Genomic DNA, 18,004 nt, shown 5'->3' with positions numbered 1-18,004 from the left:
TTTTCCATTGAATTTTGTGTCATTTCTGTACTTATGATTTTTTTTAAAGAAATTCCTATGACCGACATAAGATGTATTTCCAATTACTCGAATTGGCGTAGTATCTTCATTGCACATTGGACAAGCTTCGTATCCCCACATGCTCCAACCAGATAAACTACCACAGACAGGAAAATCGTTAATTGTCCACAAGAGGGCTGCACGCATCTTGCACAATTCGTTCTTTGTGCCATCTCTTGTATCCACCTCGTCATTCCACAACTGTTTCAACTCATCCACCAATGGCCTTAAAAATACATCCATGTCCTTACTTGGTGATTTTGACCCAGGAATAAGGAGAGTCAACATGAAATACTCCTCTTCATGCACAGCAAGAACGGGATATTGTGCTTTTTCAACACCACAAGCCACATACTGTACGAAAGACTCATGTTTTCGAATGGATTAAACCCATCGGCAGACAAGCCCAGATGGAAAATTCTGGGATCTTTTACAAACTCAGGATGTGTGGCATCAAAATCCTTCTACACAGAGCCATCAACCGGATGATGCATCACCCCATCATCTTTCGATCTCTCAGTATGATGCCATAACATGTTATTTATTGTATGCCTTGAACTGTACATTTTTTTTAATCTGCTAGTGAGAGGAAAATAACACATCACCTTATGCGGAACCCTTTTCCCCCTCATCTTTTCATTGATCCATTTACTACTCCCACACATTAGACATGAATCTCTAGTTGTGTTTCATTGTAAAATAAACAGAAATCATATTTACACAGATGGATTGATTGGTTTCCCAACCCTAACTTGCTTAGTTTCTTTATAGCCTCATAGTGTGTTGCAAGGATTTTATTATCTTTCGGAAATGCAAAGTTCAGTAACTTTAACAATTCATCAAATAAGTTGTTAGGCCACTTCCCCCTCACTTTCATGTGTATCAACTTTTCTAAAAATTTCAGGGATGATATCCAATCACAACCGAGATACAATGCAGCTTCAATCTCGTCGAACAACTTGTTGTAATACTGACCCATCTAGTTGCCTTCCACACCATCTACTTCGCCTACATTTGTCAGTAATACGAAACCGTCAAAGATGTCTCTCACCTCATCTATGTCTTCATTCTCCTCAACTACATCTTCAGCAACACCTACTTCTGCTTCCCCATTGTAAATCCACTATTGATAATCTTCTTAATGACCCCGATCAAAGACATGAGCTTCCATCGTATCCACAGTTTACAGTCTAACATTCAAACATCAACACAAGGACATGGGATCCTCCCATCGCAGTCTACATGTTCCTTCGCCATTCTCAAGATGGCTTGGAGACTGTTCCAATAAGAATCCTCGTGTCGATTTCTCATTGTTGTCCAACTCTTATCAATTGTCATCTATGGTACAAAAGTAAAATATCATTAAGTAGAATTGACTATGTGTGTGTGTGTGTCCTAATCTACCTTTTCACTCCACTTCTAAAAGGGTAAAGAACCTATCGCATCCATGTTTGTAGTATACATATAATTTACTCTAAACTATTTTTATTGTTTCGTTTATGTAAAAATTTCTGCAGCACCTCCCTATGGTTCTCATAAGTATGCTGACTAAAATTAAGCATGCCCGCTTACGAGAATAAATAAGGAGACACATACCAAAATCTCTATTAACGAAAAAATAAAATGAGTAATAGATCACATTATAGGTATACAACAAGTAGACAAGAAAGTCCTTGATAATTCGGAGAAGAATATTTAAGAGTCCTTACTAACTCGGCCTCTCCGAATGGGTCTAAGGCTTTTCATGATTGAAAATAATTAAGAAAAAATTATCACTACGTGATAATTTATAACCCTTATATCCTATCATTGGTCATAAAATTTTATCACCAAAGAGAAAAACAACAAAAATCAAATATTTTCTCAACACATTTTATAATGTCTTACAAAGTCTTATGATTTGCTCAAATTACAATGTCACACATTTTAAGATTATTGTAAAAAGTTTAATATTAAATGTTAATATATTATTACATATATATATATATATTTGGGTGCACTCTTAATGGTTACTACCAATGGATGGTTACTTTAATATTAACCATTTGATTAAAATCAATGATCCATATTTATAGTTCTTAATTAATATTTCTAAAAATAAATTTTGATTTTTTTCAAATTTTTGGAACGGTTACCTGATGAAAAGCGTGTATTTATTATGAAAATATAATATTGTAAACTTTTCATTTTTCAAATACATGTCAATTTTTAAATATAGCTAGTGTCTCTCATTGGTTGAAAACAACATTAATTATGGCAAAAAAATAACTAAATTCGAAATTAAACTAGAAAAAAATTATTTACCTGTTGGTGACTTGCTATACCAAGTCATTATGTTGTCACATCATCATAATTGTTAATACCCATCTATGGGTAGTAACCATTAAGAAATCTTTCATATACATTTATGAAGTACAACTTATTCAAGTTTAGTTTTATTTAATTCATATTATAATTATCATTATTTAACTATTAAATTAATATTTAATTTTTTAATTATCTTATTAATTATGATTACTCTTGATGTTACAACACACATCTTCTTGGTAAAAAAATTAATGGCCTTTCCCAAGAGCTCGGTCCAACTATAACCTATCCTATTCCAACCTAGTAGATCCCTTAGAGATAGTAAGCAGACAATGTATTAAAAAAGATATTGAAGAAATATCTTGAAAAAATGAAGAGTACTAGATGAATACATTGTCTCCTTACTATCTCCAAGGCATCCACTATAAGTATGTCTATGACTTTATATTATAAGAAATAATAACAATTATCACTATGTGATAATAACCATCCTATCATATACATGGTAATAACTTCTTATGATTTCTTATGATCATCTATAAAGTCAAATACTATCCCCGACCCTATTCCAACCCCCGACCCACGACCCCAAACCCTAACTACGACCCCGACCATATTTCGACCACCACCCCGACCATATTTCGACCACCACCCCGACCCCGACCCCTGACCCCTAACCCCGACCCACGACCCCAATCCCTATCCACAACCCATACCCACGACCCCCTAACCCCGAACCCTAACCACGACCCGACAATTATTTATTTTTATGTTTAATACTTTTTTTTATTGCTAATTTTTTTTATAATGTTTTTGTTTAAATATTTATATCATTTTTTAATTTAATAATGATAAACTAAAATTAAAATAATTATTTTTATCAATTAGTTTTATAATGATTTCTCTTAACTCTACCAAAATTTGGGCAACATAACGACTGTATTCTAAACTATCCCAAAATTTTAAATCCTGCAATGAACACTCAGAAATTCTTAAAAAAATTCATAATATACACATTAATAACAATAAACTTTTCACCATATACCATAAACACATATCATTAACCAAATTGAAACACTAATCTTCCAAGTTCACATATTATTAACCAAAATAAAATAGATATTATCAACCAAATTCTAAAACTAATATTTCAAGTTCACTTATTATATACACATATGTCTAATATTTATAAAATCCTTAATAACAAATACAAAGACATACACCAAAACAAAAACAAAAACCAAAACCAAAGTTAGTAAATCAAAAGCAAATCTAAAATTTATATATACACACATATACACGGCATACACACACATATACACGACACACGTACACATATATACACACACATGCATATAAAAATACACATATAAAACTTAATAACAAATCTTATTTTTTATACAAATCAAATTATAAACAAAAAATACATATAAAAATATAGACCTATATAGTTCTTCTCGGTAGTGGTGGCCCACGGTGGTGGTGGTGGCTCAAGGTACTCCTTCTTTAAAACAAAATAGTAAAATCAAAATAAATAGCATAAACATTTATATATACACATATACATATATATAAATAAATATTAAAACATAAAAAAAAAAATTACCTTGAGTAGAGAGCTTCGGGGGTGGTGGGTGTTGGAATGATTTTTGGCTGTCAGGGTTCTGAGGGTCGTGGGTTGCTTAGAAATTTTTGGGTTCGATTTGTTTTTGGGGGGCTAAGAATTTGTGGGATTTTTTTTTTTTTTTTTTTTTTGGGGGGGGCGGAATTTAGGGCATTCGGGGGAGAGGGTAAATGGATGGGTCGACGGCCGGGGTACGGTGGTGGAGGGGTGGGGTATGGTCGAGCGAGGGGTGTGCTGGGGAGGTTTTACAATTGGGAGCGATTAAGGTTCGGGGTCTCTAGTTCGAATGAGAAGGAGAGTGACGAGGAAGATGATGGTTCATCTGATATATCGAGGTCACTTTTAACAGCGACAGGTGCCGCCGCTAATAATCGTTGCTAATAGAAAAAACATTATTTCAATCAAAAATTTAAATATTCGGATTACTATTAGTGGCGACTATGCCACTGCTAATATTGGCATCGAAAATTTAACCTCCCAAGTTTCCCACAAAAATTTCAAACCAACATTAGTGGGGACGTATCACCACTAATAATTCTTAAAAATAAAATTTTACTTGCTGCAACTATGAGCGACATCCTGTGACGTGCCGTGTTTTGAACACACATTAGTAGCTGGTTTGAGACGGAGAAGAATTATGTGGAATATTATTTTGATAAATGACATTATATGAAATTTTGTTATTTCGTGAATTTTTATAGTCGTTGTGATGATCTAGTAAATGGTCTAGGCTTATGCAAAGAAATATTGGTCTTAGACCAAGGGGTAAACCCTAACGGTAGAAAAATCTCAAAATTTAAATAAAATGGGGAATACCATGGCATAAAAATATTTTTGGTAATTGGGACTTTATAGTCGGACCAATAAATTTCAAGAGAATTGATTAAGCTTTGAATTCCAGTCAATCGGGCATAAGAATTAAAATTTCTTGCTCGAAAATTTAAGGGCATTTTGGTCAATATGTCATAAATTGCCAAAATTATGTGATACTGTGACAAATTTTATTTTTTTGGTCACAAATTAATTTATTTAATTATGCTTGGAGATTTAAAAGCTATAGGTTAAAAATTTAGAGAACAAAATTACCAAAGGGCCCTTGAGTTCTTTATGTGTGGGGTAAAATAAGCAAGGGCATAAAATGTAAATTCCAAGGGAAGAGAGAGAGAGAGAGAGAGATGGGCGGCAAGGCTAGGGGTTAAACCCTAGGGCTCTCATGAGCTAGATCACATACCCCAAAGAGCCAAGAATATGAAGAGTTTTACCCTATTCACAAGTTAAGAGATTAATCATTTTTTTTTTCTCTCAAACAGTATTTGCTGCAACAAACTCCCTTCTTATCAAGCTACACTCATCTTCTGCATTTGAGAAGGAAGAAGTTTAAGAAGAAATCATTGTCTAGTGTAAGTATAAAACTCTTTCTGCATTTCCTTCCCTTTCCCTTCAAACCCGAAATCCTATAGGGTTTCCTTGTGCATGGAAGTAATCTAATAGCCATTAATGGCATTGATATTTTGTTCTACGGTTCTAGAGAATCTTTCACTATTTGGATCTCAAAGATTGAGCAACTTTGTGATCAAATAAAGCAAGGTAAGAGGTTTTTGTAAGTTTGCATGTTCTTGTCCCTCATCTACGTTCATCCTACCCTAATCCTTTCTAAAAAAAAATCTGCATGTGGGACTTGGGGCTCAGTTTTGAGACTGTAGAGCATAAAGGGAAGTGTTTTAAGTACTAAGGAATACATCTCCAAGATAGGGCTTCAAAATGAAGAAATCTATGGTTGTTTCTTTGAGTTTTGTGATGATTTTTGTAGATCTGGTTGTATAGGGTATTTCAATAGTTTTTGGAACCTATTTTACGCTTGAGGTTGAGATTGTGTGATATGATGATTTGCATGCATGCATGTGGCTTGGGTTTATGCTAGAAATGCTTGTTGTGGTTAGGTGTGAGTAAAAATGCATGCTGCCGAAATTCATGGTCTGGCTTCCAATGGGTCAAATCGCACCCTGCTGGATCTATTTGTGAATATATTTTGTTTAGTTGTGTATTTATTTTGGATTACTTTATGTTAGGCTTTGAAAAATCACAAAAAGGTATTTTTAAGCCCAAGTTATGCACTTTTTGGCATTGTAATGAAAATCTAGAAAATTTCTTAGCAACATGCACTGCCAAGATTTCTTTATCTTTTGAACAAGTTTTACTAATCTAAAAGCTATGTAATTTGGTAGGATGTTAGTTGATATATGTATAAGGGTCTCTATCAAATTTTAGAGGAAAATATCTTATGTTTTAAAAGAAAAAAAATTTCTAAGTTTTCCCTAAAATCTGAAAAGTAATAATTTCGGAGCATAACGAAAATTGATTTTTTGGGAAGTTAGTTCTCCTAACCTAAAACGAGTTTCAACGGGAGATTTTCGCCTAGTTCCTGTCTTTATGACACAGAATACGTGAACGATAGTTAAAGGGCTTTGACCCAAAAATAAAACTTAACTTATGGAAAATTTTTAAAAATAGGACTTTATCACTTTAAATCAAATAGTGAAAGTAAAATCTTGGTAATGGGAAAAATGGTTCTTTTACAAAGGTAACTAAGGATTTGGATGTTTAACCAATCCAAAATCAGCTTGAGTTAACTAAAGTATGATTTTTACCATTTTATAAATTAAGGGTCCAATTTCCCTTCTAATAAAAAATACCACAAAAAGAGATTCTAGGTTATCAATAAAAATTTGATAAAAATGGGAGTTTAGATTATGAAGGAACCTTATGAACAAAGAGTAACTTTGTGAGAAAATAATAGTTAAAGGGTCAAAAAGTTGTATTTTGGTATATGATAGAAAGTGGTGAACTTCGAATAAGATTGATTAGTTATGATATTTTTCTAAAGACGCGAGTTGTTAAAAATCCCTTTTCTAAAACCAAAATACAAGTTATCAAATAAGAGAGTTCTTTATTGAAAGAATATTAAAACACACGGTACGGAGAGAGTGTTACGGTGAGGCCGATTTTCCTACAATAACTTAAAGACTGAAAAGAAAATCGAGCCTTATACACTATGAGGTATATAAGAGGCTGCAGTATAGAGTCTCTGTGAGTTTATTGCATGCAACTATTGTAGATTATTAGCTATAAGAATATGTCATAGTTTAATAAGAGTACAATGTACTAATTACAGTAACCGCCAAAGGGAAAAATGAATAGCAGTATTAAGGATCCAACTGGGAACTAAGGACTCCAAGTAAGTTAGCCTTTTCCTTCTTAGATATAACACGAATATACTAGTGTGTGCTTGTAGTAGTATATTACACTAGTTTTTTTTTTTGGGTGATTAAGACCAGGGTATGCTTAATACCCACTCTTGCAATGCTCTTGCATTCTGTGGCTAAATGGTAAGTAGGTTCGGGTTGGAGCCAGAACCTTAGCGTAATATAGTTCGGGTTTGAGTCAGGACATGGTAAGCTAAAGTCCATGTCCAAGTCAGGACATGGCAAAAATATAGTCTGAGTTGGAGTCAGGACATGGTAAAAATATATAGTCCGGGTTGGAGTCAGGACAATGGTTATATAGTCCGGGTTGGAGCAAGGACATTAACTATGGAACTGGGTTGAGGCTCGGATCCCTTGATATTAATCTATTAATTAGTTATGATATGTGTTATATATATCTTGAATGTTCTGGAAATTTTCTGAGTGCATGACATTATGATATGTGTTATATATCTTGAATGTTCTGGGAATTTTAGGAGTGTAGGTTATTGTGATATGTGTGAACTTGGTTGTTAGAAACAACCAAAGTATTTATTTTGGATATGATTATATTTCTTGAATGTCTAGAATTTTCTGAGTGCAATTTGTTATGATATGTATGAAAATTGGTTGTTGGGTGCAACCAAAGTGCTTGATTTTCTGTTATGATTATTACTTGTGAAATTGTATGATCTTGTTGGAACTTATCGAATACCCTAGTAATCGATAGCTATATCTACCTTAGGTTGACCAGTTACTGGGTTTTAGTATACTTGTGTGTAAGACTGTTCTTACTAAGCGTTCACTACTACAAAAAATGGCAATCGTGTCAGTCAAACGCGTCAGTCAACGCAGTTGACTGACACTGTTGACCAAGAATTAGTATTTGTGGCAGTTGGACACTGCCACAAATGAGGGTCCAATTGCGTCATATCATACAAATGAGGGGGTTAATGCTTACGATGCTTATAAGAAAGAAAATTTTAATCTTAAAGCAGTGTTGTTGTGGACTATTAATGATTTTCCAGCCTTAGGTAATCTTTCTGGATTTAGTGTGAAAGGGTACAAGGCATGTCCCATTTGTGAAGAAGGGACTCATTCTGAATATTTAAAACATTCTAGAAAGATTTGTTATATGGGACACTGAAAGCTCTTATCCGAAAAACATAAATTTCGAAGCTTGACAGATGCCTTTAATGGTAAACCTGAATTTGGAAAGGCTCCACCACCTTTACTTGGAGGACAATTGTTAACAAAGTTGAACAAAGTCCAATGGAAGTTTGGAAAACCTAGAAATTTTACAAATAAGAGAAAAAATGTTAGACGTGAAAAAACAAAGGAGGTTGTAGATGGTGCGACAGGTTGTTGGACGAAGAAATCTATTTTTTTTAGCTTGAGTATTGGGAGCATTTGGTTTTGCAGCACAGCTTGGATGTAATGCACATTGAGAAAAACGTGTCTGATAGCTTAATTAGTACATTGCTGAATATTCCAGGTCGGAGTAAGGATGGAATCAAAGCTCGGTTGGATTTAAAAGTAATGGGTATACGCAGTAAGACAACCAAAGGTTGGTGAGAGACGAACATATTTACCACCTGCGTGTTATACCCTGTCTAAAGAAGAAAAATGAATTGTATGTCATTCTTTGTCGAATGTGAAAGTACCGGAAGGTTATTCTTCAAATATTTCTTCTCTGGTAGATATGAAAATTTTGAATTTAGTTGGAATGAAGTCTCATGACCATCATACACTACTTGAACATCTTCTATCGGTAGCTATCTGTTTTGTGTTACTCCAGAGCATGGGGGACGTGTTAGGGGGGTCGGTGCACATGTCTCTCCCCGTCAATTTTTTCATGTCCCACCGCCAAGAAGAAAAATTCACAAACAAAAAGATGTGGAAGATGCTCATTATAAAAACCTTGAAGAGAAATGGCGTCAATCTGAAGAAAGGTCACATCAACAGGAGGAAAAGTTAAACCGGCTGATGGCGTATATTGCATCTCAATAGAGCAGTGTGTTTGGATCATCAAATGCATCTGGTTCGGGTGTAGGAGGAGCCTCAAACACGCCACACGCACCATATGCCCCTCCACCACCGATGACGCAGGCACAATATGCTCCGCCACCACCGACATGGACATCATATGCTCACTGACCACCCTCACAGCCACCATAAGACACAAGCACCGTGTGCTCCCCCACCATCGCAATCAAATTTTCCTGATGAGGTAATAGTTTCTTATTAATTCATTATTGCATATATTTGACCTAGTAAAAATAAACTAGTTTATCGAAAATTCTAACAGATTAATTGTAAGTTGTGTCTTGGTTCGACACAAAATATAGTTTCAGAGGGGAAAATTTTAAGTACCTACTGCACAGAAATACATAGCATTCAACTGCCTCCTGAAAATTATCGTGTGAGAATTGAGGTAGCCATTCAAGAGAACGCTAGTTTACCATATCCGCTTACAATGGAAGGCTATACATTGGTTGGACAAGAAGTCGAGTACGATGTTGGATGGCCACAACATTGGGTCCTTACTAATCAACAAACAAAAGAGCCACTTGCGCCCTCTACTCAACAGCCAAGACAATCAAAGAAAAGAATAGAGGCATTGAGACAGGAGACTACAGAAGTGCCTATGCCAAGAATTGTTAAGTGTTTGGTGAAGTTTACTGATAAATGGAAAGCTGACCACGTGGTAGAAATTCCAATTGTAGAAAGGTTATTTGGATTCCAAACTACTGCTATGTTAGCAAAAAATATGAGATCCTCCACTTTTGCAACTATGAGATGATCGGGCAGACTGGACTAGCATTATATATGAGTTACAATAGTGTTTATAAACTTTTATTTTATTTAGTGTAACTTGAAATTTAATAGTTTATTGACTTTTTTAATTATATGTAGCGTGCTCGATGATTTAGTGCAAATGAAGGGGTTGAACCACATGTACACTTTCATGCATCCTATTTTAGTGTCCACTAATGCAGGAACCAATGAAATACGTGCTAAAAATATTTCCGATCAGTCTCTACAGATGGAGCTAGAGACACAGTTTCTAATTTATCCTTGGAACAACAAGTAAGTCAATTTAATTTTATATTCATACATTTTGTTTATTGATAAATATCTTACGCAAGTTTTTTTATTGTAGCTATCATTGGATGTTAATATTAATTCATCCACATAGTCATTCGGTAGCTTTTTTGGATCCTGTAAACTCACATTTTCGCACAGAAATCAAGGAGATAATTATCATGTAAGTTATACATAATACTTAATTAATTTATAATTTCATTTCAAACTCATAATTGGGTAAATATTAATATTTTGTGCATGGCATTGGATCTATATGATACTCACCGAAGACAAAAAGAGTCAATCAATCTTAAAGTTTGTGTTCCTAAGGTAATTAAATTATATTACTTATCGTATTAAAGTTTTTGACATATTTTTATTGTAATCACTTGCTAAATATAATACTTAAATTTGTATAACTATGTTGTAATAGTGTCGAAACCAAACTGGGCCAACCGAGTGTGGCTTTTACATTATGAAGTTTGCTAGAGAGTTGATTTCACAGCCTAGACCAAAGGCCTACTTGAAAAATGAGGTATTGTTTTACCTTTTAATTTTAATTTAAACTATCGTTCATGATTTTATTTGGATGATTTCTAACTTATTATTTTTAATATTTTCTAATTAGTTTACGAATATGGTACTATATTCGGCTGACGAAATCAACGAAGTACGGGATGAATGGGCTGAATCAGTTTTGGCGTGTCTTGCTTAGCAAATGAGCAAGTTGGTGAGGAAATTTTAGTTAAATGAGGTTTAATACTTAGAAATTTAGAACACAAGACTACCTATATACATAGATTAACATTGAAATCTGAATTACTTTTGTAGATTTGATCATAAAAGTTAACTTTAGATAAATGTTTAAAAAAATTATACAGTTGTTTTTTCTGTTTCTGCTGCTGTTTTTTTAATCAAAATAGGCAAGGGAAATTAGCATAAACATTTGCAATTTCCCTGGTTAATACTTTATGTGACAGTTCCCAACTGACACAAAAAATACCCGTTTTTAACATTTGTGGCAGTGGCCCACTGACGCAAACGCCAGATTTGTGACAGTGCCCCACTGACGCAAAAGCCTGGCATTTGCGTCAGTGGGGCACTGCCACAAATGCCAGATTTGTGACAGTGCCCAACTGACGCAAATGCTACTCTGGTTTGCGTCATGAGCAATTGCGTCACATATTAAACTGACGCAAAACCTCAATTGTGGCAGTTATAAACTGACGCAAATTGCCTTTTTTGTTGTAGTGGTTGCCACTTACCTAGTTGTTCATGTTGTAGGTAAGTGTAAAGGCAAAGTGGATCACTGAGCGTCAGAGTCTGCTTGCGGATATGTACATGTCGCTTGACCTAGGGAGGTTTTTGATGAATCACCATTTTGAAAACAAAATGTTGAAAGCGATCGTTATTACTTTTGGGATAATTACTTTATTATAACTCTGTGGATGAGCATTTGTATTTCCGTTTGCTAAACTAAAAGTGTGGGCACACGACCTTTTTAAGAGTTGTTTTGCATATGGATGTTCGGTATGAAGAGTTAAAGTGAAAGTTTTAAATTTTTGCATGACTTTTGGCCTTGTATGTTTTCGGTTGTTACAGAACCTGTCCTCCATTAGCGGTGTCATTGTTGCCATTGATAATATCTTAAAATAAATTTTTAATAGCGACAGTTATATTAGTCGCGACAATGCTATGTCGCTGCTAATAACCACATTATTAGCGGTGAACTTTTGTCGCCACTGAAAGAAATTTTTCTTGTAGTGCTCTCTTATTTTTTTCCCATGCGCGACTTTGGGAGAGATGAACGAGAGGCTCTTTTGGGAAATTTTTGCCATAAAAAGTTGATGTGATTTATTTTTGAGGTAAGATATTATGATTAAAACAATGGGTTATACTTATGATGATGTAAATAACATTTTCACTACTACAAAATACATTTTTATGACACGCACCTAAATTTTAAGTCCTAAAAAATGTATCTGGAGTTTTTAGGACTCTGAGAGTCCTTAAAAAATTATTTTAGGACTCGCAATGAGTGTCCTAAAAAACTTGAATAGAAAATTTAAGTGTATTATATGAGTGGTGACTTTTAAGGGCTAACTTTGGGTTCTTCCCTCCCACAACCCTATTTTTTCTCTCTCCCACACATTCTTCTCTTCCTCTCTTCCCTCTCAAAACCCAGTCGCCTCCCTCTCTGTTTCTTCTCTTCTCTCTTTCCAATGTCTTCTCTCTGTTCCCAAAAGCTAGTCGCATCCCTCTCTTTTTTACACCAATTTCTCTTTCTCTCTCCCTCCCTCTCTCACCATCTAGGTCGAAGGCGACACTCTGCCTGGGTCGAAGGCTCTCTTTTTTTCTCTCACATGTGGGTGGTGGGATGGATGGCAGGCTAGGCTTGCATTGGGGATGGGCGCACAGGTATCAGACGACGAAGGACCATGGTAATTTTTTTGATGCAATATATATATATATAAAAGGAAGAAGAAATTGTTGTATATTTGTTTGAAAAATTGTTAGTTTGATGAAAAAATTTCACATATGTTCTTTGATTGTAGATTTATTGGGTATTTGATTTTTTATTTTGTTTCTAAATTTTGAACCTTATACATATCCATAGTCTTAATTTTATTTATGAATTATGGATGGACTGTGTTCACTTTTTTTTGGACTGTATATATTAAATATGAAAATGTGATTAAAGTGTTTGATTAAATGATCAATAGAAAATGGTAAGTAATTAGCTGCTACTTCTTTGTTTTTAGCAATAATGGAGGAATACAATAATAATGTCTTCCCACCTACCTTTGGCACGAATTGATCCCTGAATTGCTAGTGTTAAATTTTTACTGGGTCTTCTTGTTGGCTTGATTTAGAATTCGATGACAAGCCCATATATGATTCAGCCTTAAATCCAATGCTTGAAATTTCAGTAAGTAGAACTTCAGGCCATTTTCGCTCACTTCGTGGTAGAGATCTCGATATCCACAAATCATTTTCTCTAATTGCTAAATAGTAAGTGCTAAATATATACGTATACATATGTGTAATCATAACATATTTTTATCATAAATTATTTGAATTAATAATGTATTATTTTTTTTTGCATACTGCACAATATCTTCGGACATTGAATGTGTCATGGAATTATTTCTAAATATTATTTTGGATTTTGTTTCTAAATTTTATTGGGTAGGATAGCAAGAGAGACTCCTTGGACTGTTGATGATTTTTTGCTCACATTAGATTGTTTCACATTAGAAACAATTATAACAATGAAGAATGAAGACGAGTCTTGCAGTTTAAAACATGTTTTTGGTCTTAATTTACAGATGGAAGGCAAGTCAATCGAAAGGACTTGGAATACTTCCACAATCTCATTAATGAACTACTAAAGTAGTCTTCCTTTGACTAATTTGAATTTTTGTGTAATGTTCTATTTTTTAAAAGTTGTTCAAGTCTGTTTTTATGTTGTATGAATCTGACTTGTTTAAAATCTTTATTTTGTTGTATAATAATCTGTGTGGGTTTTCTTTTTCTGTATTTTATTGTTGTTTTAATCTATTTTGGAATTAATCAAGAATTTTACTTTACTGGGAACAATTTGTAGTGTGAAGAGATAAAGTATTTATGATTAATTTCACAAATTAAAAATGCATTAAAGCAATTGATTAATTATTTATAATACATATTAGGAAAAATAGAATAACCATTTAATTAAATATATTAATTGAATTGAATTGAATTGAATTAATTAATATATTATAAATATTAAATAAATTTTCAGTTTTTTTAAAGGCACTCAACGAGATCTTTTCGGACATACATTGTGAGCCCTAAAAAATCTCACTTTTTAAGGCTCTCAAGTAGATAACTCGCGCCTCGCGAGCCCTAAAAAACTTTCTTTGTAATAGTGTTTCTAAGGATTTTCTTTTATGATTATGAGTTTTATTTTTTAGGGAGTTTTTGGAGTGGATTTTGCGTGATTTTTGGCTAAAACAATTTTATTTGAAGAACACTTGAGATGAGTTTCTAAGATTAAAAGAATGGTGGTAGTTATTGTTAGAATTATATTTAATGATATTTTTATTTATTATTTTTGAGGATTAGTAGATTTTTATTGGGTTTATGACAAATTTTTGTTTGAAGTATGAAAAATAATTTGAATGTAGATTTGAGATACCTATTGTTTACTTTAAGATGATTTAAACATGTTTATTATTTTTTAAAAATTTCTAACTATTTAATTCAAAAATTATATATATTTTTTAGTTTTTTAATTTTTTAGGTTGTTAAAATTTATTTAATAAATAATTAAAAATATTAAAAACGTAAAGAAACTTATAGGTTCTGTTTATTATTTTTGTTGATTTAGTGAGTTTATGAATTCAAAGATTTGATATACCATATTATTAGTTTTGGATGAATACTGTATAGTTTGAGAGACCACATTGTTTAAAAAAAATCTAAAAATTAGAAAAATAGAGATATGTTTTAGTTTATTTATTTTTATTTAGTGACAATATATTTGCTAGATGATCTCTTATATTTTATAGATGTGTTTTTTTTTTGGAGCTAGATTATCTTAATAATTAATTTTTTAACTAAATACAAAATTAATGTATATTAATAAAGTGAAACTTATTGAATTTATTACTTGATTTATTAATATTTAAGGTAGAAATTTAATTTTTTATGTTGTGGATCAAAGTATTAACAAGGAGCATTACAAAGTGAAATCATTTGCTTGATTGTTGTTAATTGCAAAAGGTACTTACATTCTCTTATTTATTTATTTATTTTAATATTATGTTACAAATGCTAGAGGAGGTTCAATATCTTAAATAGTCATCCGTAGTGAAGTAAGTTGTTGTACCCTAAAATTAGCACGAGTTCAATTACTCAGCTCGAATTTAGCTGGTAGATAAATATGTGGAAAAATAGCTAATTGGAATATCTAGTTATTAATGATGTGAGCAACTCAAGATCCAATCTAGTTCGTACACGGTTAACAAGTTATAATCTGACCTACACTTAAGGTAACAATCGAGTTCGGGACTCATAATGGTCAGATCCAACTTTGGGCACTCTAAAGTTACTACGAGCTTGGAGTCAGGTAGTTGATTAAACACAAGCTTCGATGAGATAATCAGCTCGTGAGAACCTAGACAACACATACTAAAGGATCCCAGGAGATTCATGAATTCTTTATACGCTCATTCATGACCAGGTTGTATCATATATCTTTCATTTATTATCCGAGATAGCAGGAGCATATTTATTTTGTTATCAAATCATATCCCAATGTAAATGGGAATAATCTGTATTAATTATATACCTTATTTAATTATGCGGTTTATTTACACAGTGACCCGAACCTGTCCATGGAAATCCCCTATAAATACTAGGAATATTGAACAGAAGAGGGAGGATTGTTTTATATTACCGAAACTCTGCAGAAATAGAGAGAGAAACAGTAATAATAGTGACTCATGGACTAGGTCGATTTTAACCATTGAACCACGTAAAAGTTCTGTGCTTTTGAGTGAATGAAAACTATTTCATTGCAGTTTATAATATAGCATTAATCTACCTGTTTAATTTCTTAATACATTGTTGGCTAAAAACCGCGTCAACAGTTTGATGCTTTTATTGAGAGTAAATTAGTGCATCACAAGTTCCAGTCGACTTTCATCATGGTGTTCACACTCTCAATGCATGATAATGAGACAGAACAACCTGGTGGGCAGGAGGCCCATCATACTGCAGTTCCTAATGAAAGGGGCTCAGATGTTCAGCAACGTTCGCGAAAACAACCGGTGGATCAGGCCAATACTGGGAGTTCAGCGTCACTACCGCCACATCCTAATCCAGGATATCTGACTGCCGTCGAGATGGAAAATGCCCAGTTAAGGAGTCATCTTGCTAGGGGAAATAGGCACATTGAGGAGGTCTTGGATCGGTTACCCCCTCTTGCAATCGACGTTAATGTTGGAAAGAGGCAAAGCATGTCTCGTAAGTCCCACAGGAATAACCAATCTAAACTGAGGCGATCTATCAGAACTGCCACTCCGAGTTCTGTGCCTTCAGGGCGAAACCACCAGAATGCTCAGCCCATTGATCATCACAGGGGTCATCAGCATGTCAGTCGGTCGATCAGGACCGCGACCCCAAGCTCTGTGCCTTCTTCACAGATTCCCAGAAATGCCCATAACAATCAGCAAGGAGGGGCTGGGACAAGCTCATGCATACACAATGCTCCAACAAATCCCTCTGTGCCACGATTTGAGCCCCAAGCACAGAGAACTAGGGACGTTGGAGTAGAACCAAGGCGAGCTAATGTAGTCTATCTTGATGGAACGAGGATAGCCTCACCCATAAAGCATCCTCTGTCACCGGTAAGACATCCATCACCACCTCATCCTCATCGAGATGTAATAGCTCATGGGAACAGTAGGAGAAATCCTCCCCCGTCTATAAATACTTCCGCCCCACAAGCGCGTGTTGAGAACCCAGGTCCTCGATCTCAACCGCGAGCTGTAAGTTTCACAAACGGAAGTTATTGGACGGAGAGCCAACGTGGAGGCATATCTGAGAGCGACCTAAGAAATCATTTGAGTTCAACACAAAGTCCTCGATATGATCCACAGCCTGACCTGCGCGATCATTTGAACTCACAAAGAAGGTATCCAGTTCGGGATGAGGATATTAGCTATACTCATTACGAGGGAGGTCCATCTATTGTAGGAAACAACGGGAATGTCCCACACAACCAAGCTCAAGCTTGGACGGAAAATAACCCGCAAAACACGTATAATAGGATGGGAGTTGTTGAACAGCCCCCAGCTAACCTAGGGACTAGGGACAAAACCCTTGAGAAACTGGTTCTAATGGAAGAGCAAAGGAAAAGACTCTTATCTCAGAAGGAAAAGGACGATTGCGACTCAGATGAGGAGCTCAAATCTTTTGCTCCAAACATTGCAACAGTAACATATCCTGTAGGATTTAGAATGCCGCACATGTCAAAGTTTGATGGAAATGGAGATCCATCTGATCACCTCGGAATGTTTAACACCATGATGATGGCCCACAATGTCGAGCTCAACCTAAGATGTATCTTGTTCCCTGCAAATCTAGTCGGGTCTACCAAGCAGTGGTTTAAACAATACAAGAGGCATTCCATAAGCTCGTGGAAGAAATTTTCCTCCGATTTACAAAAAAAGCATTCCAAGCTTCACAAGTAGCTCGAGTTGAGGCTGATTCATTTGCCAACGTAAAGCAGCAACCTAGTGAGACATTGAAGGCATACCTGAGCAGATTTTCCCATGTTGTTGCACGAGCTAGGGACGTTGATGACAGCTCCAAGCTCATGGCAATGAGAACGGGAATCCTCCTCAGGGGCGATCTGTGGCAAGAACTCCTTAGAAAAGGAGATAAAAGCATAGATGAATTTCTGGCCCGAGCTCAGGAATGGATAAATCTGGAGGACGCACGAGTTTCTGTCGCAGGAACCAGCCAGACCCTTGTCCAACCCGTTGGAGTGATAACGGGTGTTGCAGCTATGGCTCAAGTTGTTACCCAGAATAACCAAGGGGGGAGTAACAAAAAGGAAGGGGAATGGTGAGGGCGACCAGAGCGAGACGAAGAAAAACAAGTCAGTGGAGAAGTTCAAGCCTGTCTACACTAC

The 18,004-nt window shown here is 34.9% G+C and overlaps 1 long non-coding RNA gene across 1 annotated transcript; it reads left to right on the top strand.

Annotated features, from left to right (window-relative positions):
* Nucleotides 1–12,432: 12,432 nt before the first annotated feature.
* On the top strand, nucleotides 12,433–13,852 carry LOC133829014 (uncharacterized). Its single transcript, XR_009891456.1, has 3 exons — nucleotides 12,433–12,761; nucleotides 13,194–13,332; nucleotides 13,514–13,852. It is a non-coding gene; the product is annotated as an uncharacterized LOC133829014 (long non-coding RNA).
* Nucleotides 13,853–18,004: the final 4,152 nt, after the last annotated feature.

This window comes from Humulus lupulus, chromosome 4 (assembly GCF_963169125.1).
Source record: "Humulus lupulus chromosome 4, drHumLupu1.1, whole genome shotgun sequence".
Taxonomy (NCBI): domain Eukaryota; kingdom Viridiplantae; phylum Streptophyta; class Magnoliopsida; order Rosales; family Cannabaceae; genus Humulus; species Humulus lupulus.
Note: the sequence above shows the minus strand (reverse complement) of the source record. Positions and strands in the feature narration are given on the sequence as shown.